The sequence below is a fragment of the Castor canadensis genome, chromosome 17 (genome assembly GCF_047511655.1).
Source record: "Castor canadensis chromosome 17, mCasCan1.hap1v2, whole genome shotgun sequence".
In the NCBI taxonomy this organism is placed as follows: domain Eukaryota; kingdom Metazoa; phylum Chordata; class Mammalia; order Rodentia; family Castoridae; genus Castor; species Castor canadensis.
This window is the reverse complement of record NC_133402.1, coordinates 30,304,229-30,329,562: the sequence shown is the minus strand read 5'-3', so window position 1 is coordinate 30,329,562 and position 25,334 is coordinate 30,304,229.

The window sequence follows — 25,334 nt, the reverse complement described above, 5'->3', positions numbered from 1 at the left end:
TGCAGCTTGTAGTTAGACGGTTTTCTTTGGAGAGACACATGTGTTTCTTCACCTCAGCTGAATTGACCTGTTTGGAACCAAGAGAGTCTACCTCCACCTTGAAAATCCTAACTTGCAGGAAGTATTTCTTTGAAAAAACTGGCAAAAGTCTCCCAGGGTGACAATGTTCTTATTCTCCAGGGTCAAACAGAGATGGTTTTCTTTCAGGAGATACATGTGTTCCTTTAAGTCATATAGAAAGGCCTATTTTGTAACAAAGAGCCCATATCCACATTGAATGACCTATGTTGCAGGAGGAATTCCTTTCCAAATCTATCTCGGTTCTCACAGGGAAGCAATGTGCTAGATGTTGCTGCTTGTAACATATAATGTTTCTTGGGAGAGATCCCTTTGTCTTCAACTCAGCTGAACAGGCCAACGTAGAAAAAAGGGAGCCTATCTCCACCGTGAGAAACCATGCTGCAGGAAGTATTCCAATCAAAAACAAACTTATCTCACAGGGAAACAATGTGCTACCATTCCTGCTTCCAACAGAGATGGTGTTCTTTCGAGAGGTATGTGTGTTTCTTGAAATCTGCGGAATAGGCCTATTGGAAACAAAGTGAGCCTATGTCTACATTGAAAGACCTAAACTGCCTGAAGTACTCCTTTCAAATAGTAACTCAGCTCTCTCACAGAATCAATGTGCTACATGCTGCAGCGTCTAATCTAGATGGTTTCCTTTTAGAGATACATGTGTTTCTTCAATTCACCTGATTGTGTGTATTGGGAACAAAGTGAGCCAACCCACCCTTGGAAAACGTAAGTTGCAGGAAGTCTTTCTTTGACAAACTTACTAAATTCTCACAGGGAAACAATGCCCGAATATTCCTGCTTCCAACAGAGATGGCTTTCTTTGGAGAGATATATGTGTTTCTTCAAATGTGCTGAATAGGCCTACTTGGAACAAAGTGTGCCTATCTCTACATTGAAAATCCTCAGTTGCCCGAAGTACTCCTTTCAAGTACTAATTCAGATCTCACAGAGAAACCATGTGCTACATGCTGCAGCTTCTAATCCCGATGGTTTCCTTTTAGAAATACATGTGTTTCTTCAATTCACATGAAGGTGTGTATTGGGAACAAAGTGAGTCAACCCAACCTTGGAAAACGTAAATTGCAGGAAGTATTCCCTTGCAAAACCTATTCAATTCGAAGTTGGAAACAATATGGGGGATGCTCCTTCTTCCACAGAGATGTTTTCTTTGAGAGACACACGTGTTTCTTCAAGTTAGCTGGACAGGCCTATTTGCTTACTGACTGTAACATATAAGATTTCTTTGGAGAGATACATGTGTTTCTTCAATGCAGCTGAAAAATGCCAATGTGGAAATAAGGGAGCCTCTCTCCACCATGAAGCACCCTGTTGCAGGAAGTATTCCATTTACAAACAAACACAATCTCCCAGGGAGACAATGTGCTATTACTCATGCTTCCAGCAGAGATGGTTTTTTTGGAGAAATATATGTGTTTCTTCAAATCTGCTGAACAGGCCTATTAGGAACAAAGAGAGCCTATGTCTACATTGAAAAAGCTAAATTGCCTGAAGTACTCCTTTCAAATATTAACTCAGCTGTCACAGGGAAACAATGAGCTGCACGGTACAGCTTCTAACATAGATGGTTTCCTTTTAGAGGTACGTGTGTTTCTTCAACTCACCTGCCTGTGTCTATCTGGAAAAAAGTGAGCCTATCCCAACCTTGAAAACCCTAAGCTGTAGGAAGTATTCCTATGCAAAGCCTTCTCAATTCTTACTGGGATACAATGTGGTGGATTCTCCTGCTTCTCACACAGATGTTTTCTGTCAAAAGACACATGTGTTTGTTCAAATTAGCCGGGGAGGCCTATTTGGAACAAACAACCCTTTGTTCCCCTTGCAAATTCTGAATGGTGGGAAGAAATTCTTTTAAAATACTCATTTTTAACAGGGAAGCAATGTGCTAGATGTTGAAGATTGTAACATAGATAGTTTTCTTTGCAGAGACACTGATGTTTTTACAACTTAGCTCACAGGCCTACGTGGAAGATAGAGAGCCTATCTCCCTTTGAAAAACGTAAGTTGCCCAAAGTATTCCTTTTAAAATGAAACTCAATTCTCTGAGGGAAAGAATGTGCTATATGCTCCTGATTCTGACTCAAGTGGTTTCTTTTGAGATACATGAGTTCCTTTAACTCTGCTGAAAGGGCCTATTTGGAACAAACAGCCTATCTCCACCTTGAATTTCAAAGATGCAGGAAGTACTGCTTTCAAAAACTTACTGGTTTTTACACGGGTAAACAATGAAGTACATGGCGAAGTTTGTAATCTAGTTGGTTTTCGTTTAGTGCTCCATGTGTTTCTTGAACTCATCTGAATAGGCCCATTTGGAACAAAGAGAGCCTACGTTCACTTTGAAAAATGTAATTTATAGGAAGTACTCCTATCAATAATTAACTCTCTTCTCAGAGGTATACTAGGTCCTAGATTCTATAGCTTGTATCACAGATAGTTTACTGTCAAGAGATAAATGTGTTTCTTCAACTTGCCTGAATAGGCCTATTTCAAAAAAAAGAGCTGATTTTCCCTTTGAAAAACCTAAGTCACAGGAAGTATTCCTTCAAAAACCAGCTCAATTCTCGCAGTGAAACAAGCTCCTAGATGCTGCAGTTTTGAACATAGATGGTTTTCTTTGAACAGATACATGTCTTTGTTCACCTCAGCTGAATAGACCTATTTGTTACAAAGAGAGCCTCTCTCCACCTTGAAAAACCTAAGTTGCCAAAGTGTTCATTTTCTATGTACTGAATACTCAGAGGGAAACAATGTGCTACATGTTGCAGCTTCTAGCATTGATGGTTTTCTGGAGATATAAATCTGTTTCTTCACATCAGCTGAATGGTCTTATTTGAAAAAAGGTAAACTTATCTCAACCTTGAAACATACGTTGCTGGAAAGTAGGACGTTCAGGAACATACTCCACTGTCACAGGGAAATAATGTGCTAGAAGCTCCTGCTTCTACTACAGATGATTTCCTTTCTAGAGATACATGTGTTTCTTCCAATTAGCTGAAAAGACCTAATTGAAAAAAGCGAGATTTCTCCATCTTCAAAATTCTCACTGGCAGAGAGTATTTCTTAGGAAAATTAACTACTCTCCATCAGAGAAACAACAGCAAGATACTGAAGCTTGTCACACAGACAGTTTTCTTTTCTTTGGAGAGATTTCTTTGCTCTTTCAACTCAGGTTCGTAGGCCTAGTTGGAACACAGAAAGCCAATCTCCACATTGAAAAACCTACGTTCCCATATGTATTCCTTTGAAAAACGAAATCCATTTTCATCAGAAAACAATGTACGAGATGCTGAGCTTCTACAATACATGGTTCTCTTGGAGAGATAAATGTGTTGCTTCAACTCAGCTGAATTTGCCTCTTTGGAACAATGTGATCTCATGTGAACCTTGGAAAACGTCCGTCGCGGGAAGTAGTCCTTGCAAAACCGTACTCAATTTTCTCAGGAGACAATGGGCTAGATGCTCCTATTTCTGAAACAGACGGTTTTCTTTCAAGTTATGCATGTGTTTCTTTAAATTAGCTGGCTAGGCCTATTTTGAACAAAGAGATTTTATCTCCATATTGAGAAACTGAAGTTGCTCTAGGTATTTCATTGACAAACTACACTCAATCTGACAAGGAAACAATGTGTTAGATATTCCTTCTGGTAACATAGATGGTTTTCTTCGGAGAGAAACACGTGTTTGTTCAAATCAGCTGAAAAGGCCTCCATGATACAAAGGGAGCCTATCTCCACCCTGAAAAACCTAAGTTGCAAGAAGTATTCCTTTTAAATCTACTGACTACTCACATGGAAACAATATGCTAGATGCTGCAGCTTGTAGTTAGACGGTTTTCTTTGGAGAGACACATGTGTTTCTTCACCTCAGCTGAATTGACCTGTTTTGAACCAAGAGAGTCTACCTCCACCTTGAAAATCCTAACTTGCAGGAAGTATTTCTTTGAAAAAACTGGCAAAAGTCTCCCAGGGTGACAATGTTCTTATTCTCCAGGGTCAAACAGAGATGGTTTTCTTTCAGGAGATACATGTGTTCCTTTAAGTCATATAGAAAGGCCTATTTTGTAACAAAGAGCCCATATCCACATTGAATGACCTATGTTGCAGGAGGAATTCCTTTCCAAATCTATCTCGGTTCTCACAGGGAAGCAATGTGCTAGATGTTGCTGCTTGTAACATATAATGTTTCTTGGGAGAGATCCCTTTGTCTTCAACTCAGCTGAACAGGCCAACGTAGAAAAAAGGGAGCCTATCTCCACCGTGAGAAACCATGCTGCAGGAAGTATTCCAATCAAAAACAAACTTATCTCACAGGGAAACAATGTGCTACCATTCCTGCTTCCAACAGAGATGGTGTTCTTTCGAGAGGTATGTGTGTTTCTTGAAATCTGCGGAATAGGCCTATTGGAAACAAAGTGAGCCTATGTCTACATTGAAAGACCTAAACTGCCTGAAGTACTCCTTTCAAATAGTAACTCAGCTCTCTCACAGAATCAATGTGCTACATGCTGCAGCGTCTAATCTAGATGGTTTCCTTTTAGAGATACATGTGTTTCTTCAATTCACCTGATTGTGTGTATTGGGAACAAAGTGAGCCAACCCACCCTTGGAAAACGTAAGTTGCAGGAAGTCTTTCTTTGACAAACTTACTAAATTCTCACAGGGAAACAATGCCCGAATATTCCTGCTTCCAACAGAGATGGCTTTCTTTGGAGAGATATATGTGTTTCTTCAAATGTGCTGAATAGGCCTACTTGGAACAAAGTGTGCCTATCTCTACATTGAAAATCCTCAGTTGCCCGAAGTACTCCTTTCAAGTACTAACTCAGATCTCACAGAGAAACCATGTGCTACATGCTGCAGCTTCTAATCCCGATGGTTTCCTTTTAGAAATACATGTGTTTCTTCAATTCACATGAAGGTGTGTATTGGGAACAAAGTGAGTCAACCCAACCTTGGAAAACGTAAATTGCAGGAAGTATTCCCTTGCAAAACCTATTCAATTCGAAGTTGGAAACAATATGGGGGATGCTCCTTCTTCCACAGAGATGTTTTCTTTGAGAGACACACGTGTTTCTTCAAGTTAGCTGGACAGGCCTATTTGCTTACTGACTGTAACATATAAGATTTCTTTGGAGAGATACATGTGTTTCTTCAATGCAGCTGAAAAATGCCAATGTGGAAATAAGGGAGCCTCTCTCCACCATGAAGCACCCTGTTGCAGGAAGTATTCCATTTACAAACAAACACAATCTCCCAGGGAGACAATGTGCTATTACTCATGCTTCCAGCAGAGATGGTTTTTTTGGAGAAATATATGTGTTTCTTCAAATCTGCTGAACAGGCCTATTAGGAACAAAGAGAGCCTATGTCTACATTGAAAAAGCTAAATTGCCTGAAGTACTCCTTTCAAATATTAACTGAGCTGTCACAGGGAAACAATGAGCTGCACGGTACAGCTTCTAACATAGATGGTTTCCTTTTAGAGGTACGTGTGTTTCTTCAACTCACCTGCCTGTGTCTATCTGGAAAAAAGTGAGCCTATCCCAACCTTGAAAACCCTAAGCTGTAGGAAGTATTCCTATGCAAAGCCTTCTCAATTCTTACTGGGATACAATGTGGTGGATTCTCCTGCTTCTCACACAGATGTTTTCTGTCAAAAGACACATGTGTTTGTTCAAATTAGCCGGGGAGGCCTATTTGGAACAAACAACCCTTTGTTCCCCTTGCAAATTCTGAATGGTGGGAAGAAATTCTTTTAAAATACTCATTTTTAACAGGGAAGCAATGTGCTAGATGTTGAAGATTGTAACATAGATAGTTTTCTTTGCAGAGACACTGATGTTTTTACAACTTAGCTCACAGGCCTACGTGGAAGATAGAGAGCCTATCTCCCTTTGAAAAACGTAAGTTGCCCAAAGTATTCCTTTTAAAATGAAACTCAATTCTCTGAGGGAAAGAATGTGCTATATGCTCCTGATTCTGACTCAAGTGGTTTCTTTTGAGATACATGAGTTCCTTTAACTCTGCTGAAAGGGCCTATTTGGAACAAACAGCCTATCTCCACCTTGAATTTCAAAGATGCAGGAAGTACTGCTTTCAAAAACTTACTGGTTTTTACACGGGTAAACAATGAAGTACATGGCGAAGTTTGTAATCTAGTTGGTTTTCGTTTAGTGCTCCATGTGTTTCTTGAACTCATCTGAATAGGCCCATTTGGAACAAAGAGAGCCTACGTTCACTTTGAAAAATGTAATTTATAGGAAGTACTCCTATCAATAATTAACTCTCTTCTCAGAGGTATACTAGGTCCTAGATTCTATAGCTTGTATCACAGATAGTTTACTGTCAAGAGATAAATGTGTTTCTTCAACTTGCCTGAATAGGCCTATTTCAAAAAAAAGAGCTGATTTTCCCTTTGAAAAACCTAAGTCACAGGAAGTATTCCTTCAAAAACCAGCTCAATTCTCGCAGTGAAACAAGCTCCTAGATGCTGCAGTTTTGAACATAGATGGTTTTCTTTGAACAGATACATGTCTTTGTTCACCTCAGCTGAATAGACCTATTTGTTACAAAGAGAGCCTCTCTCCACCTTGAAAAACCTAAGTTGCCAAAGTGTTCATTTTCTATGTACTGAATACTCAGAGGGAAACAATGTGCTACATGTTGCAGCTTCTAGCATTGATGGTTTTCTGGAGATATAAATCTGTTTCTTCACATCAGCTGAATGGTCTTATTTGAAAAAAGGTAAACTTATCTCAACCTTGAAACATACGTTGCTGGAAAGTAGGACGTTCAGGAACATACTCCACTGTCACAGGGAAATAATGTGCTAGAAGCTCCTGCTTCTACTACAGATGATTTCCTTTCTAGAGATACATGTGTTTCTTCCAATTAGCTGAAAAGACCTAATTGAAAAAAGCGAGATTTCTCCATCTTCAAAATTCTCACTGGCAGAGAGTATTTCTTAGGAAAATTAACTACTCTCCATCAGAGAAACAACAGCAAGATACTGAAGCTTGTCACACAGACAGTTTTCTTTTCTTTGGAGAGATTTCTTTGCTCTTTCAACTCAGGTTCGTAGGCCTAGTTGGAACACAGAAAGCCAATCTCCACATTGAAAAACCTACGTTCCCATATGTATTCCTTTGAAAAACGAAATCCATTTTCATCAGAAAACAATGTACGAGATGCTGAGCTTCTACAATACATGGTTCTCTTGGAGAGATAAATGTGTTGCTTCAACTCAGCTGAATTTGCCTCTTTGGAACAATGTGATCTCATGTGAACCTTGGAAAACGTCCGTCGCGGGAAGTAGTCCTTGCAAAACCGTACTCAATTTTCTCAGGAGACAATGGGCTAGATGCTCCTATTTCTGAAACAGACGGTTTTCTTTCAAGTTATGCATGTGTTTCTTTAAATTAGCTGGCTAGGCCTATTTTGAACAAAGAGATTTTATCTCCATATTGAGAAACTGAAGTTGCTCTAGGTATTTCATTGACAAACTACACTCAATCTGACAAGGAAACAATGTGTTAGATATTCCTTCTGGTAACATAGATGGTTTTCTTCGGAGAGAAACACGTGTTTGTTCAAATCAGCTGAAAAGGCCTCCATGATACAAAGGGAGCCTATCTCCACCCTGAAAAACCTAAGTTGCAAGAAGTATTCCTTTTAAATCTACTGACTACTCACATGGAAACAATATGCTAGATGCTGCAGCTTGTAGTTAGACGGTTTTCTTTGGAGAGACACATGTGTTTCTTCACCTCAGCTGAATTGACCTGTTTGGAACCAAGAGAGTCTACCTCCACCTTGAAAATCCTAACTTGCAGGAAGTATTTCTTTGAAAAAACTGGCAAAAGTCTCCCAGGGTGACAATGTTCTTATTCTCCAGGGTCAAACAGAGATGGTTTTCTTTCAGGAGATACATGTGTTCCTTTAAGTCATATAGAAAGGCCTATTTTGTAACAAAGAGCCCATATCCACATTGAATGACCTATGTTGCAGGAGGAATTCCTTTCCAAATCTATCTCGGTTCTCACAGGGAAGCAATGTGCTAGATGTTGCTGCTTGTAACATATAATGTTTCTTGGGAGAGATCCCTTTGTCTTCAACTCAGCTGAACAGGCCAACGTAGAAAAAAGGGAGCCTATCTCCACCATGAGAAACCATGCTGCAGGAAGTATTCCAATCAAAAACAAACTTATCTCACAGGGAAACAATGTGCTACCATTCCTGCTTCCAACAGAGATGGTGTTCTTTCGAGAGGTATGTGTGTTTCTTGAAATCTGCGGAATAGGCCTATTGGAAACAAAGTGAGCCTATGTCTACATTGAAAGACCTAAACTGCCTGAAGTACTCCTTTCAAATAGTAACTCAGCTCTCTCACAGAATCAATGTGCTACATGCTGCAGCGTCTAATCTAGATGGTTTCCTTTTAGAGATACATGTGTTTCTTCAATTCACCTGATTGTGTGTATTGGGAACAAAGTGAGCCAACCCACCCTTGGAAAACGTAAGTTGCAGGAAGTCTTTCTTTGACAAACTTACTAAATTCTCACAGGGAAACAATGCCCGAATATTCCTGCTTCCAACAGAGATGGCTTTCTTTGGAGAGATATATGTGTTTCTTCAAATGTGCTGAATAGGCCTACTTGGAACAAAGTGTGCCTATCTCTACATTGAAAATCCTCAGTTGCCCGAAGTACTCCTTTCAAGTACTAATTCAGATCTCACAGAGAAACCATGTGCTACATGCTGCAGCTTCTAATCCCGATGGTTTCCTTTTAGAAATACATGTGTTTCTTCAATTCACATGAAGGTGTGTATTGGGAACAAAGTGAGTCAACCCAACCTTGGAAAACGTAAATTGCAGGAAGTATTCCCTTGCAAAACCTATTCAATTCGAAGTTGGAAACAATATGGGGGATGCTCCTTCTTCCACAGAGATGTTTTCTTTGAGAGACACACGTGTTTCTTCAAGTTAGCTGGACAGGCCTATTTGCTTACTGACTGTAACATATAAGATTTCTTTGGAGAGATACATGTGTTTCTTCAATGCAGCTGAAAAATGCCAATGTGGAAATAAGGGAGCCTCTCTCCACCATGAAGCACCCTGTTGCAGGAAGTATTCCATTTACAAACAAACACAATCTCCCAGGGAGACAATGTGCTATTACTCATGCTTCCAGCAGAGATGGTTTTTTTGGAGAAATATATGTGTTTCTTCAAATCTGCTGAACAGGCCTATTAGGAACAAAGAGAGCCTATGTCTACATTGAAAAAGCTAAATTGCCTGAAGTACTCCTTTCAAATATTAACTCAGCTGTCACAGGGAAACAATGAGCTGCACGGTACAGCTTCTAACATAGATGGTTTCCTTTTAGAGGTACGTGTGTTTCTTCAACTCACCTGCCTGTGTCTATCTGGAAAAAAGTGAGCCTATCCCAACCTTGAAAACCCTAAGCTGTAGGAAGTATTCCTATGCAAAGCCTTCTCAATTCTTACTGGGATACAATGTGGTGGATTCTCCTGCTTCTCACACAGATGTTTTCTGTCAAAAGACACATGTGTTTGTTCAAATTAGCCGGGGAGGCCTATTTGGAACAAACAACCCTTTGTTCCCCTTGCAAATTCTGAATGGTGGGAAGAAATTCTTTTAAAATACTCATTTTTAACAGGGAAGCAATGTGCTAGATGTTGAAGATTGTAACATAGATAGTTTTCTTTGCAGAGACACTGATGTTTTTACAACTTAGCTCACAGGCCTACGTGGAAGATAGAGAGCCTATCTCCCTTTGAAAAACGTAAGTTGCCCAAAGTATTCCTTTTAAAATGAAACTCAATTCTCTGAGGGAAAGAATGTGCTATATGCTCCTGATTCTGACTCAAGTGGTTTCTTTTGAGATACATGAGTTCCTTTAACTCTGCTGAAAGGGCCTATTTGGAACAAACAGCCTATCTCCACCTTGAATTTCAAAGATGCAGGAAGTACTGCTTTCAAAAACTTACTGGTTTTTACACGGGTAAACAATGAAGTACATGGCGAAGTTTGTAATCTAGTTGGTTTTCGTTTAGTGCTCCATGTGTTTCTTGAACTCATCTGAATAGGCCCATTTGGAACAAAGAGAGCCTACGTTCACTTTGAAAAATGTAATTTATAGGAAGTACTCCTATCAATAATTAACTCTCTTCTCAGAGGTATACTAGGTCCTAGATTCTATAGCTTGTATCACAGATAGTTTACTGTCAAGAGATAAATGTGTTTCTTCAACTTGCCTGAATAGGCCTATTTCAAAAAAAAGAGCTGATTTTCCCTTTGAAAAACCTAAGTCACAGGAAGTATTCCTTCAAAAACCAGCTCAATTCTCGCAGTGAAACAAGCTCCTAGATGCTGCAGTTTTGAACATAGATGGTTTTCTTTGAACAGATACATGTCTTTGTTCACCTCAGCTGAATAGACCTATTTGTTACAAAGAGAGCCTCTCTCCACCTTGAAAAACCTAAGTTGCCAAAGTGTTCATTTTCTATGTACTGAATACTCAGAGGGAAACAATGTGCTACATGTTGCAGCTTCTAGCATTGATGGTTTTCTGGAGATATAAATCTGTTTCTTCACATCAGCTGAATGGTCTTATTTGAAAAAAGGTAAACTTATCTCAACCTTGAAACATACGTTGCTGGAAAGTAGGACGTTCAGGAACATACTCCACTGTCACAGGGAAATAATGTGCTAGAAGCTCCTGCTTCTACTACAGATGATTTCCTTTCTAGAGATACATGTGTTTCTTCCAATTAGCTGAAAAGACCTAATTGAAAAAAGCGAGATTTCTCCATCTTCAAAATTCTCACTGGCAGAGAGTATTTCTTAGGAAAATTAACTACTCTCCATCAGAGAAACAACAGCAAGATACTGAAGCTTGTCACACAGACAGTTTTCTTTTCTTTGGAGAGATTTCTTTGCTCTTTCAACTCAGGTTCGTAGGCCTAGTTGGAACACAGAAAGCCAATCTCCACATTGAAAAACCTACGTTCCCATATGTATTCCTTTGAAAAACGAAATCCATTTTCATCAGAAAACAATGTACGAGATGCTGAGCTTCTACAATACATGGTTCTCTTGGAGAGATAAATGTGTTGCTTCAACTCAGCTGAATTTGCCTCTTTGGAACAATGTGATCTCATGTGAACCTTGGAAAACGTCCGTCGCGGGAAGTAGTCCTTGCAAAACCGTACTCAATTTTCTCAGGAGACAATGGGCTAGATGCTCCTATTTCTGAAACAGACGGTTTTCTTTCAAGTTATGCATGTGTTTCTTTAAATTAGCTGGCTAGGCCTATTTTGAACAAAGAGATTTTATCTCCATATTGAGAAACTGAAGTTGCTCTAGGTATTTCATTGACAAACTACACTCAATCTGACAAGGAAACAATGTGTTAGATATTCCTTCTGGTAACATAGATGGTTTTCTTCGGAGAGAAACACGTGTTTGTTCAAATCAGCTGAAAAGGCCTCCATGATACAAAGGGAGCCTATCTCCACCCTGAAAAACCTAAGTTGCAAGAAGTATTCCTTTTAAATCTACTGACTACTCACATGGAAACAATATGCTAGATGCTGCAGCTTGTAGTTAGACGGTTTTCTTTGGAGAGACACATGTGTTTCTTCACCTCAGCTGAATTGACCTGTTTGGAACCAAGAGAGTCTACCTCCACCTTGAAAATCCTAACTTGCAGGAAGTATTTCTTTGAAAAAACTGGCAAAAGTCTCCCAGGGTGACAATGTTCTTATTCTCCAGGGTCAAACAGAGATGGTTTTCTTTCAGGAGATACATGTGTTCCTTTAAGTCATATAGAAAGGCCTATTTTGTAACAAAGAGCCCATATCCACATTGAATGACCTATGTTGCAGGAGGAATTCCTTTCCAAATCTATCTCGGTTCTCACAGGGAAGCAATGTGCTAGATGTTGCTGCTTGTAACATATAATGTTTCTTGGGAGAGATCCCTTTGTCTTCAACTCAGCTGAACAGGCCAACGTAGAAAAAAGGGAGCCTATCTCCACCGTGAGAAACCATGCTGCAGGAAGTATTCCAATCAAAAACAAACTTATCTCACAGGGAAACAATGTGCTACCATTCCTGCTTCCAACAGAGATGGTGTTCTTTCGAGAGGTATGTGTGTTTCTTGAAATCTGCGGAATAGGCCTATTGGAAACAAAGTGAGCCTATGTCTACATTGAAAGACCTAAACTGCCTGAAGTACTCCTTTCAAATAGTAACTCAGCTCTCTCACAGAATCAATGTGCTACATGCTGCAGCGTCTAATCTAGATGGTTTCCTTTTAGAGATACATGTGTTTCTTCAATTCACCTGATTGTGTGTATTGGGAACAAAGTGAGCCAACCCACCCTTGGAAAACGTAAGTTGCAGGAAGTCTTTCTTTGACAAACTTACTAAATTCTCACAGGGAAACAATGCCCGAATATTCCTGCTTCCAACAGAGATGGCTTTCTTTGGAGAGATATATGTGTTTCTTCAAATGTGCTGAATAGGCCTACTTGGAACAAAGTGTGCCTATCTCTACATTGAAAATCCTCAGTTGCCCGAAGTACTCCTTTCAAGTACTAACTCAGATCTCACAGAGAAACCATGTGCTACATGCTGCAGCTTCTAATCCCGATGGTTTCCTTTTAGAAATACATGTGTTTCTTCAATTCACATGAAGGTGTGTATTGGGAACAAAGTGAGTCAACCCAACCTTGGAAAACGTAAATTGCAGGAAGTATTCCCTTGCAAAACCTATTCAATTCGAAGTTGGAAACAATATGGGGGATGCTCCTTCTTCCACAGAGATGTTTTCTTTGAGAGACACACGTGTTTCTTCAAGTTAGCTGGACAGGCCTATTTGCTTACTGACTGTAACATATAAGATTTCTTTGGAGAGATACATGTGTTTCTTCAATGCAGCTGAAAAATGCCAATGTGGAAATAAGGGAGCCTCTCTCCACCATGAAGCACCCTGTTGCAGGAAGTATTCCATTTACAAACAAACACAATCTCCCAGGGAGACAATGTGCTATTACTCATGCTTCCAGCAGAGATGGTTTTTTTGGAGAAATATATGTGTTTCTTCAAATCTGCTGAACAGGCCTATTAGGAACAAAGAGAGCCTATGTCTACATTGAAAAAGCTAAATTGCCTGAAGTACTCCTTTCAAATATTAACTCAGCTGTCACAGGGAAACAATGAGCTGCACGGTACAGCTTCTAACATAGATGGTTTCCTTTTAGAGGTACGTGTGTTTCTTCAACTCACCTGCCTGTGTCTATCTGGAAAAAAGTGAGCCTATCCCAACCTTGAAAACCCTAAGCTGTAGGAAGTATTCCTATGCAAAGCCTTCTCAATTCTTACTGGGATACAATGTGGTGGATTCTCCTGCTTCTCACACAGATGTTTTCTGTCAAAAGACACATGTGTTTGTTCAAATTAGCCGGGGAGGCCTATTTGGAACAAACAACCCTTTGTTCCCCTTGCAAATTCTGAATGGTGGGAAGAAATTCTTTTAAAATACTCATTTTTAACAGGGAAGCAATGTGCTAGATGTTGAAGATTGTAACATAGATAGTTTTCTTTGCAGAGACACTGATGTTTTTACAACTTAGCTCACAGGCCTACGTGGAAGATAGAGAGCCTATCTCCCTTTGAAAAACGTAAGTTGCCCAAAGTATTCCTTTTAAAATGAAACTCAATTCTCTGAGGGAAAGAATGTGCTATATGCTCCTGATTCTGACTCAAGTGGTTTCTTTTGAGATACATGAGTTCCTTTAACTCTGCTGAAAGGGCCTATTTGGAACAAACAGCCTATCTCCACCTTGAATTTCAAAGATGCAGGAAGTACTGCTTTCAAAAACTTACTGGTTTTTACACGGGTAAACAATGAAGTACATGGCGAAGTTTGTAATCTAGTTGGTTTTCGTTTAGTGCTCCATGTGTTTCTTGAACTCATCTGAATAGGCCCATTTGGAACAAAGAGAGCCTACGTTCACTTTGAAAAATGTAATTTATAGGAAGTACTCCTATCAATAATTAACTCTCTTCTCAGAGGTATACTAGGTCCTAGATTCTATAGCTTGTATCACAGATAGTTTACTGTCAAGAGATAAATGTGTTTCTTCAACTTGCCTGAATAGGCCTATTTCAAAAAAAAGAGCTGATTTTCCCTTTGAAAAACCTAAGTCACAGGAAGTATTCCTTCAAAAACCAGCTCAATTCTCGCAGTGAAACAAGCTCCTAGATGCTGCAGTTTTGAACATAGATGGTTTTCTTTGAACAGATACATGTCTTTGTTCACCTCAGCTGAATAGACCTATTTGTTACAAAGAGAGCCTCTCTCCACCTTGAAAAACCTAAGTTGCCAAAGTGTTCATTTTCTATGTACTGAATACTCAGAGGGAAACAATGTGCTACATGTTGCAGCTTCTAGCATTGATGGTTTTCTGGAGATATAAATCTGTTTCTTCACATCAGCTGAATGGTCTTATTTGAAAAAAGGTAAACTTATCTCAACCTTGAAACATACGTTGCTGGAAAGTAGGACGTTCAGGAACATACTCCACTGTCACAGGGAAATAATGTGCTAGAAGCTCCTGCTTCTACTACAGATGATTTCCTTTCTAGAGATACATGTGTTTCTTCCAATTAGCTGAAAAGACCTAATTGAAAAAAGCGAGATTTCTCCATCTTCAAAATTCTCACTGGCAGAGAGTATTTCTTAGGAAAATTAACTACTCTCCATCAGAGAAACAACAGCAAGATACTGAAGCTTGTCACACAGACAGTTTTCTTTTCTTTGGAGAGATTTCTTTGCTCTTTCAACTCAGGTTCGTAGGCCTAGTTGGAACACAGAAAGCCAATCTCCACATTGAAAAACCTACGTTCCCATATGTATTCCTTTGAAAAACGAAATCCATTTTCATCAGAAAACAATGTACGAGATGCTGAGCTTCTACAATACATGGTTCTCTTGGAGAGATAAATGTGTTGCTTCAACTCAGCTGAATTTGCCTCTTTGGAACAATGTGATCTCATGTGAACCTTGGAAAACGTCCGTCGCGGGAAGTAGTCCTTGCAAAACCGTACTCAATTTTCTCAGGAGACAATGGGCTAGATGCTCCTATTTCTGAAACAGACGGTTTTCTTTCAAGTTATGCATGTGTTTCTTTAAATTAGCTGGCTAGGCCTATTTTGAACAAAGAGATTTTATCTCCATATTGAGAAACTGAAGTTGCTCTAGGTATTTCATTGACAAACTACACTCAATCTGACAAGGAAACAATGTGTTAGATATTCCTTCTGGTAACATAGATGGTTTTCTTCGGAGAGAAACACGTGTTTGTTCAAATCAGCTGAAAAGGCCTCCATGATACAAAGGGAGCCTATCTCCACCCTGAAAAACCTAAGTTGCAAGAAGTATTCCTTTTAAATCTACTGACTACTCACATGGAAACAATATGCTAGATGCTGCAGCTTGTAGTTAGACGGTTTTCTTTGGAGAGACACATGTGTTTCTTCACCTCAGCTGAATTGACCTGTTTGGAACCAAGAGAGTCTACCTCCACCTTGAAAATCCTAACTTGCAGGAAGTATTTCTTTGAAAAAACTGGCAAAAGTCTCCCAGGGTGACAATGTTCTTATTCTCCAGGGTCAAACAGAGATGGTTTTCTTTCAGGAGATACATGTGTTCCTTTAAGTCATATAGAAAGGCCTATTTTGTAACAAAGAGCCCATATCCACATTGAATGACCTATGTTGCAGGAGGAATTCCTTTCCAAATCTATCTCGGTTCTCACAGGGAAGCAATGTGCTAGATGTTGCTGCTTGTAACATATAATGTTTCTTGGGAGAGATCCCTTTGTCTTCAACTCAGCTGAACAGGCCAACGTAGAAAAAAGGGAGCCTATCTCCACCGTGAGAAACCATGCTGCAGGAAGTATTCCAATCAAAAACAAACTTATCTCACAGGGAAACAATGTGCTACCATTCCTGCTTCCAACAGAGATGGTGTTCTTTCGAGAGGTATGTGTGTTTCTTGAAATCTGCGGAATAGGCCTATTGGAAACAAAGTGAGCCTATGTCTACATTGAAAGACCTAAACTGCCTGAAGTACTCCTTTCAAATAGTAACTCAGCTCTCTCACAGAATCAATGTGCTACATGCTGCAGCGTCTAATCTAGATGGTTTCCTTTTAGAGATACATGTGTTTCTTCAATTCACCTGATTGTGTGTATTGGGAACAAAGTGAGCCAACCCACCCTTGGAAAACGTAAGTTGCAGGAAGTCTTTCTTTGACAAACTTACTAAATTCTCACAGGGAAACAATGCCCGAATATTCCTGCTTCCAACAGAGATGGCTTTCTTTGGAGAGATATATGTGTTTCTTCAAATGTGCTGAATAGGCCTACTTGGAACAAAGTGTGCCTATCTCTACATTGAAAATCCTCAGTTGCCCGAAGTACTCCTTTCAAGTACTAATTCAGATCTCACAGAGAAACCATGTGCTACATGCTGCAGCTTCTAATCCCGATGGTTTCCTTTTAGAAATACATGTGTTTCTTCAATTCACATGAAGGTGTGTATTGGGAACAAAGTGAGTCAACCCAACCTTGGAAAACGTAAATTGCAGGAAGTATTCCCTTGCAAAACCTATTCAATTCGAAGTTGGAAACAATATGGGGGATGCTCCTTCTTCCACAGAGATGTTTTCTTTGAGAGACACACGTGTTTCTTCAAGTTAGCTGGACAGGCCTATTTGCTTACTGACTGTAACATATAAGATTTCTTTGGAGAGATACATGTGTTTCTTCAATGCAGCTGAAAAATGCCAATGTGGAAATAAGGGAGCCTCTCTCCACCATGAAGCACCCTGTTGCAGGAAGTATTCCATTTACAAACAAACACAATCTCCCAGGGAGACAATGTGCTATTACTCATGCTTCCAGCAGAGATGGTTTTTTTGGAGAAATATATGTGTTTCTTCAAATCTGCTGAACAGGCCTATTAGGAACAAAGAGAGCCTATGTCTACATTGAAAAAGCTAAATTGCCTGAAGTACTCCTTTCAAATATTAACTCAGCTGTCACAGGGAAACAATGAGCTGCACGGTACAGCTTCTAACATAGATGGTTTCCTTTTAGAGGTACGTGTGTTTCTTCAACTCACCTGCCTGTGTCTATCTGGAAAAAAGTGAGCCTATCCCAACCTTGAAAACCCTAAGCTGTAGGAAGTATTCCTATGCAAAGCCTTCTCAATTCTTACTGGGATACAATGTGGTGGATTCTCCTGCTTCTCACACAGATGTTTTCTGTCAAAAGACACATGTGTTTGTTCAAATTAGCCGGGGAGGCCTATTTGGAACAAACAACCCTTTGTTCCCCTTGCAAATTCTGAATGGTGGGAAGAAATTCTTTTAAAATACTCATTTTTAACAGGGAAGCAATGTGCTAGATGTTGAAGATTGTAACATAGATAGTTTTCTTTGCAGAGACACTGATGTTTTTACAACTTAGCTCACAGGCCTACGTGGAAGATAGAGAGCCTATCTCCCTTTGAAAAACGTAAGTTGCCCAAAGTATTCCTTTTAAAATGAAACTCAATTCTCTGAGGGAAAGAATGTGCTATATGCTCCTGATTCTGACTCAAGTGGTTTCTTTTGAGATACATGAGTTCCTTTAACTCTGCTGAAAGGGCCTATTTGGAACAAACAGCCTATCTCCACCTTGAATTTCAAAGATGCAGGAAGTACTGCTTTCAAAAACTTACTGGTTTTTACACGGGTAAACAATGAAGTACATGGCGAAGTTTGTAATCTAGTTGGTTTTCGTTTAGTGCTCCATGTGTTTCTTGAACTCATCTGAATAGGCCCATTTGGAACAAAGAGAGCCTACGTTCACTTTGAAAAATGTAATTTATAGGAAGTACTCCTATCAATAATTAACTCTCTTCTCAGAGGTATACTAGGTCCTAGATTCTATAGCTTGTATCACAGATAGTTTACTGTCAAGAGATAAATGTGTTTCTTCAACTTGCCTGAATAGGCCTATTTCAAAAAAAAGAGCTGATTTTCCCTTTGAAAAACCTAAGTCACAGGAAGTATTCCTTCAAAAACCAGCTCAATTCTCGCAGTGAAACAAGCTCCTAGATGCTGCAGTTTTGAACATAGATGGTTTTCTTTGAACAGATACATGTCTTTGTTCACCTCAGCTGAATAGACCTATTTGTTACAAAGAGAGCCTCTCTCCACCTTGAAAAACCTAAGTTGCCAAAGTGTTCATTTTCTATGTACTGAATACTCAGAGGGAAACAATGTGCTACATGTTGCAGCTTCTAGCATTGATGGTTTTCTGGAGATATAAATCTGTTTCTTCACATCAGCTGAATGGTCTTATTTGAAAAAAGGTAAACTTATCTCAACCTTGAAACATACGTTGCTGGAAAGTAGGACGTTCAGGAACATACTCCACTGTCACAGGGAAATAATGTGCTAGAAGCTCCTGCTTCTACTACAGATGATTTCCTTTCTAGAGATACATGTGTTTCTTCCAATTAGCTGAAAAGACCTAATTGAAAAAAGCGAGATTTCTCCATCTTCAAAATTCTCACTGGCAGAGAGTATTTCTTAGGAAAATTAACTACTCTCCATCAGAGAAACAACAGCAAGATACTGAAGCTTGTCACACAGACAGTTTTCTTTTCTTTGGAGAGATTTCTTTGCTCTTTCAACTCAGGTTCGTAGGCCTAGTTGGAACACAGAAAGCCAATCTCCACATTGAAAAACCTACGTTCCCATATGTATTCCTTTGAAAAACGAAATCCATTTTCATCAGAAAACAATGTACGAGATGCTGAGCTTCTACAATACATGGTTCTCTTGGAGAGATAAATGTGTTGCTTCAACTCAGCTGAATTTGCCTCTTTGGAACAATGTGATCTCATGTGAACCTTGGAAAACGTCCGTCGCGGGAAGTAGTCCTTGCAAAACCGTACTCAATTTTCTCAGGAGACAATGGGCTAGATGCTCCTATTTCTGAAACAGACGGTTTTCTTTCAAGTTATGCATGTGTTTCTTTAAATTAGCTGGCTAGGCCTATTTTGAACAAAGAGATTTTATCTCCATATTGAGAAACTGAAGTTGCTCTAGGTATTTCATTGACAAACTACACTCAATCTGACAAGGAAACAATGTGTTAGATATTCCTTCTGGTAACATAGATGGTTTTCTTCGGAGAGAAACACGTGTTTGTTCAAATCAGCTGAAAAGGCCTCCATGATACAAAGGGAGCCTATCTCCACCCTGAAAAACCTAAGTTGCAAGAAGTATTCCTTTTAAATCTACTGACTACTCACATGGAAACAATATGCTAGATGCTGCAGCTTGTAGTTAGACGGTTTTCTTTGGAGAGACACATGTGTTTCTTCACCTCAGCTGAATTGACCTGTTTGGAACCAAGAGAGTCTACCTCCACCTTGAAAATCCTAACTTGCAGGAAGTATTTCTTTGAAAAAACTGGCAAAAGTCTCCCAGGGTGACAATGTTCTTATTCTCCAGGGTCAAACAGAGATGGTTTTCTTTCAGGAGATACATGTGTTCCTTTAAGTCATATAGAAAGGCCTATTTTGTAACAAAGAGCCCATATCCACATTGAATGACCTATGTTGCAGGAGGTATTCCTTTCCAAATCTATCTCGGTTCTCACAGGGAAGCAATGTGCTAGATGTTGCTGCTTGTAACATATAATGTTTCTTGGGAGAGATCCCTTTGTCTTCAACTCAGCTGAACAGGCCAACGTAGAAAAAAGGGAGCCTATCTCCACCGTGAGAAACCATGCTGCAGGAAGTATTCCAATCAAAAACAAACTTATCTCACAGGGAAACAATGTGCTACCATTCCTGCTTCCAACAGAGATGGTGTTCTTTCGAGAGGTATGTGTGTTTCTTGAAATCTGCGGAATAGGCCTATTGGAAACAAAGTGAGCCTATGTCTACATTGAAAGACCTAAACTGCCTGAAGTACTCCTTTCAAATAGTAACTCAGCTCTCTCACAGAATCAATGTGCTACATGCTGCAGCGTCTAATCTAGATGGTTTCCTTTTAGAGATACATGTGTTTCTTCAATTCACCTGATTGTGTGTATTGGGAACAAAGTGAGCCAACCCACCCTTGGAAAACGTAAGTTGCAGGAAGTCTTTCTTTGACAAACTTACTAAATTCTCACAGGGAAACAATGCCCGAATATTCCTGCTTCCAACAGAGATGGCTTTCTTTGGAGAGATATATGTGTTTCTTCAAATGTGCTGAATAGGCCTACTTGGAACAAAGTGTGCCTATCTCTACATTGAAAATCCTCAGTTGCCCGAAGTACTCCTTTCAAGTACTAACTCAGATCTCACAGAGAAACCATGTGCTACATGCTGCAGCTTCTAATCCCGATGGTTTCCTTTTAGAAATACATGTGTTTCTTCAATTCACATGAAGGTGTGTATTGGGAACAAAGTGAGTCAACCCAACCTTGGAAAACGTAAATTGCAGGAAGTATTCCCTTGCAAAACCTATTCAATTCGAAGTTGGAAACAATATGGGGGATGCTCCTTCTTCCACAGAGATGTTTTCTTTGAGAGACACACGTGTTTCTTCAAGTTAGCTGGACAGGCCTATTTGCTTACTGACTGTAACATATAAGATTTCTTTGGAGAGATACATGTGTTTCTTCAATGCAGCTGAAAAATGCCAATGTGGAAATAAGGGAGCCTCTCTCCACCATGAAGCACCCTGTTGCAGGAAGTATTCCATTTACAAACAAACACAATCTCCCAGGGAGACAATGTGCTATTACTCATGCTTCCAGCAGAGATGGTTTTTTTGGAGAAATATATGTGTTTCTTCAAATCTGCTGAACAGGCCTATTAGGAACAAAGAGAGCCTATGTCTACATTGAAAAAGCTAAATTGCCTGAAGTACTCCTTTCAAATATTAACTCAGCTGTCACAGGGAAACAATGAGCTGCACGGTACAGCTTCTAACATAGATGGTTTCCTTTTAGAGGTACGTGTGTTTCTTCAACTCACCTGCCTGTGTCTATCTGGAAAAAAGTGAGCCTATCCCAACCTTGAAAACCCTAAGCTGTAGGAAGTATTCCTATGCAAAGCCTTCTCAATTCTTAGTGGGATACAATGTGGTGGATTCTCCTGCTTCTCACACAGATGTTTTCTGTCAAAAGACACATGTGTTTGTTCAAATTAGCCGGGGAGGCCTATTTGGAACAAACAACCCTTTGTTCCCCTTGCAAATTCTGAATGGTGGGAAGAAATTCTTTTAAAATACTCATTTTTAACAGGGAAGCAATGTGCTAGATGTTGAAGATTGTAACATAGATAGTTTTCTTTGCAGAGACACTGATGTTTTTACAACTTAGCTCACAGGCCTACGTGGAAGATAGAGAGCCTATCTCCCTTTGAAAAACGTAAGTTGCCCAAAGTATTCCTTTTAAAATGAAACTCAATTCTCTGAGGGAAAGAATGTGCTATATGCTCCTGATTCTGACTCAAGTGGTTTCTTTTGAGATACATGAGTTCCTTTAACTCTGCTGAAAGGGCCTATTTGGAACAAACAGCCTATCTCCACCTTGAATTTCAAAGATGCAGGAAGTACTGCTTTCAAAAACTTACTGGTTTTTACACGGGTAAACAATGAAGTACATGGCGAAGTTTGTAATCTAGTTGGTTTTCGTTTAGTGCTCCATGTGTTTCTTGAACTCATCTGAATAGGCCCATTTGGAACAAAGAGAGCCTACGTTCACTTTGAAAAATGTAATTTATAGGAAGTACTCCTATCAATAATTAACTCTCTTCTCAGAGGTATACTAGGTCCTAGATTCTATAGCTTGTATCACAGATAGTTTACTGTCAAGAGATAAATGTGTTTCTTCAACTTGCCTGAATAGGCCTATTTCAAAAAAAAGAGCTGATTTTCCCTTTGAAAAACCTAAGTCACAGGAAGTATTCCTTCAAAAACCAGCTCAATTCTCGCAGTGAAACAAGCTCCTAGATGCTGCAGGTTTGAACATAGATGGTTTTCTTTGCACAGATACATGTCTTTGTTCACCTCAGCTGAATAGACCTATTTGTTACAAAGAGAGCCTCTCTCCACCTTGAAAAACCTAAGTTGCCAAAGTGTTCATTTTCTATGTACTGAATACTCAGAGGGAAACAATGTGCTACATGTTGCAGCTTCTAGCATTGATGGTTTTCTGGAGATATAAATCTGTTTCTTCACATCAGCTGAATGGTCTTATTTGAAAAAAGGTAAACTTATCTCAACCTTGAAACATACGTTGCTGGAAAGTAGGACGTTCAGGAACATACTCCACTGTCACAGGGAAATAATGTGCTAGAAGCTCCTGCTTCTACTACAGATGATTTCCTTTCTAGAGATACATGTGTTTCTTCCAATTAGCTGAAAAGACCTAATTGAAAAAAGCGAGATTTCTCCATCTTCAAAATTCTCACTGGCAGAGAGTATTTCTTAGGAAAATTAACTACTCTCCATCAGAGAAACAACAGCAAGATACTGAAGCTTGTCACACAGACAGTTTTCTTTTCTTTGGAGAGATTTCTTTGCTCTTTCAACTCAGGTTCGTAGGCCTAGTTGGAACACAGAAAGCCAATCTCCACATTGAAAAACCTACGTTCCCATATGTATTCCTTTGAAAAACGAAATCCATTTTCATCAGAAAACAATGTACGAGATGCTGAGCTTCTACAATACATGGTTCTCTTGGAGAGATAAATGTGTTGCTTCAACTCAGCTGAATTTGCCTCTTTGGAACAATGTGATCTCATGTGAACCTTGGAAAACGTCCGTCGCGGGAAGTAGTCCTTGCAAAACCGTACTCAATTTTCTCAGGAGACAATGGGCTAGATGCTCCTATTTCTGAAACAGACGGTTTTCTTTCAAGTTATGCATGTGTTTCTTTAAATTAGCTGGCTAGGCCTATTTTGAACAAAGAGATTTTATCTCCATATTGAGAAACTGAAGTTGCTCTAGGTATTTCATTGACAAACTACACTCAATCTGACAAGGAAACAATGTGTTAGATATTCCTTCTGGTAACATAGATGGTTTTCTTCGGAGAGAAACACGTGTTTGTTCAAATCAGCTGAAAAGGCCTCCATGATACAAAGGGAGCCTATCTCCACCCTGAAAAACCTAAGTTGCAAGAAGTATTCCTTTTAAATCTACTGACTACTCACATGGAAACAATATGCTAGATGCTGCAGCTTGTAGTTAGACGGTTTTCTTTGGAGAGACACATGTGTTTCTTCACCTCAGCTGAATTGACCTGTTTGGAACCAAGAGAGTCTACCTCCACCTTGAAAATCCTAACTTGCAGGAAGTATTTCTTTGAAAAAACTGGCAAAAGTCTCCCAGGGTGACAATGTTCTTATTCTCCAGGGTCAAACAGAGATGGTTTTCTTTCAGGAGATACATGTGTTCCTTTAAGTCATATAGAAAGGCCTATTTTGTAACAAAGAGCCCATATCCACATTGAATGACCTATGTTGCAGGAGGTATTCCTTTCCAAATCTATCTCGGTTCTCACAGGGAAGCAATGTGCTAGATGTTGCTGCTTGTAACATATAATGTTTCTTGGGAGAGATCCCTTTGTCTTCAACTCAGCTGAACAGGCCAACGTAGAAAAAAGGGAGCCTATCTCCACCGTGAGAAACCATGCTGCAGGAAGTATTCCAATCAAAAACAAACTTATCTCACAGGGAAACAATGTGCTACCATTCCTGCTTCCAACAGAGATGGTGTTCTTTCGAGAGGTATGTGTGTTTCTTGAAATCTGCGGAATAGGCCTATTGGAAACAAAGTGAGCCTATGTCTACATTGAAAGACCTAAACTGCCTGAAGTACTCCTTTCAAATAGTAACTCAGCTCTCTCACAGAATCAATGTGCTACATGCTGCAGCGTCTAATCTAGATGGTTTCCTTTTAGAGATACATGTGTTTCTTCAATTCACCTGATTGTGTGTATTGGGAACAAAGTGAGCCAACCCACCCTTGGAAAACGTAAGTTGCAGGAAGTCTTTCTTTGACAAACTTACTAAATTCTCACAGGGAAACAATGCCCGAATATTCCTGCTTCCAACAGAGATGGCTTTCTTTGGAGAGATATATGTGTTTCTTCAAATGTGCTGAATAGGCCTACTTGGAACAAAGTGTGCCTATCTCTACATTGAAAATCCTCAGTTGCCCGAAGTACTCCTTTCAAGTACTAACTCAGATCTCACAGAGAAACCATGTGCTACATGCTGCAGCTTCTAATCCCGATGGTTTCCTTTTAGAAATACATGTGTTTCTTCAATTCACATGAAGGTGTGTATTGGGAACAAAGTGAGTCAACCCAACCTTGGAAAACGTAAATTGCAGGAAGTATTCCCTTGCAAAACCTATTCAATTCGAAGTTGGAAACAATATGGGGGATGCTCCTTCTTCCACAGAGATGTTTTCTTTGAGAGACACACGTGTTTCTTCAAGTTAGCTGGACAGGCCTATTTGCTTACTGACTGTAACATATAAGATTTCTTTGGAGAGATACATGTGTTTCTTCAATGCAGCTGAAAAATGCCAATGTGGAAATAAGGGAGCCTCTCTCCACCATGAAGCACCCTGTTGCAGGAAGTATTCCATTTACAAACAAACACAATCTCCCAGGGAGACAATGTGCTATTACTCATGCTTCCAGCAGAGATGGTTTTTTTGGAGAAATATATGTGTTTCTTCAAATCTGCTGAACAGGCCTATTAGGAACAAAGAGAGCCTATGTCTACATTGAAAAAGCTAAATTGCCTGAAGTACTCCTTTCAAATATTAACTCAGCTGTCACAGGGAAACAATGAGCTGCACGGTACAGCTTCTAACATAGATGGTTTCCTTTTAGAGGTACGTGTGTTTCTTCAACTCACCTGCCTGTGTCTATCTGGAAAAAAGTGAGCCTATCCCAACCTTGAAAACCCTAAGCTGTAGGAAGTATTCCTATGCAAAGCCTTCTCAATTCTTACTGGGATACAATGTGGTGGATTCTCCTGCTTCTCACACAGATGTTTTCTGTCAAAAGACACATGTGTTTGTTCAAATTAGCCGGGGAGGCCTATTTGGAACAAACAACCCTTTGTTCCCCTTGC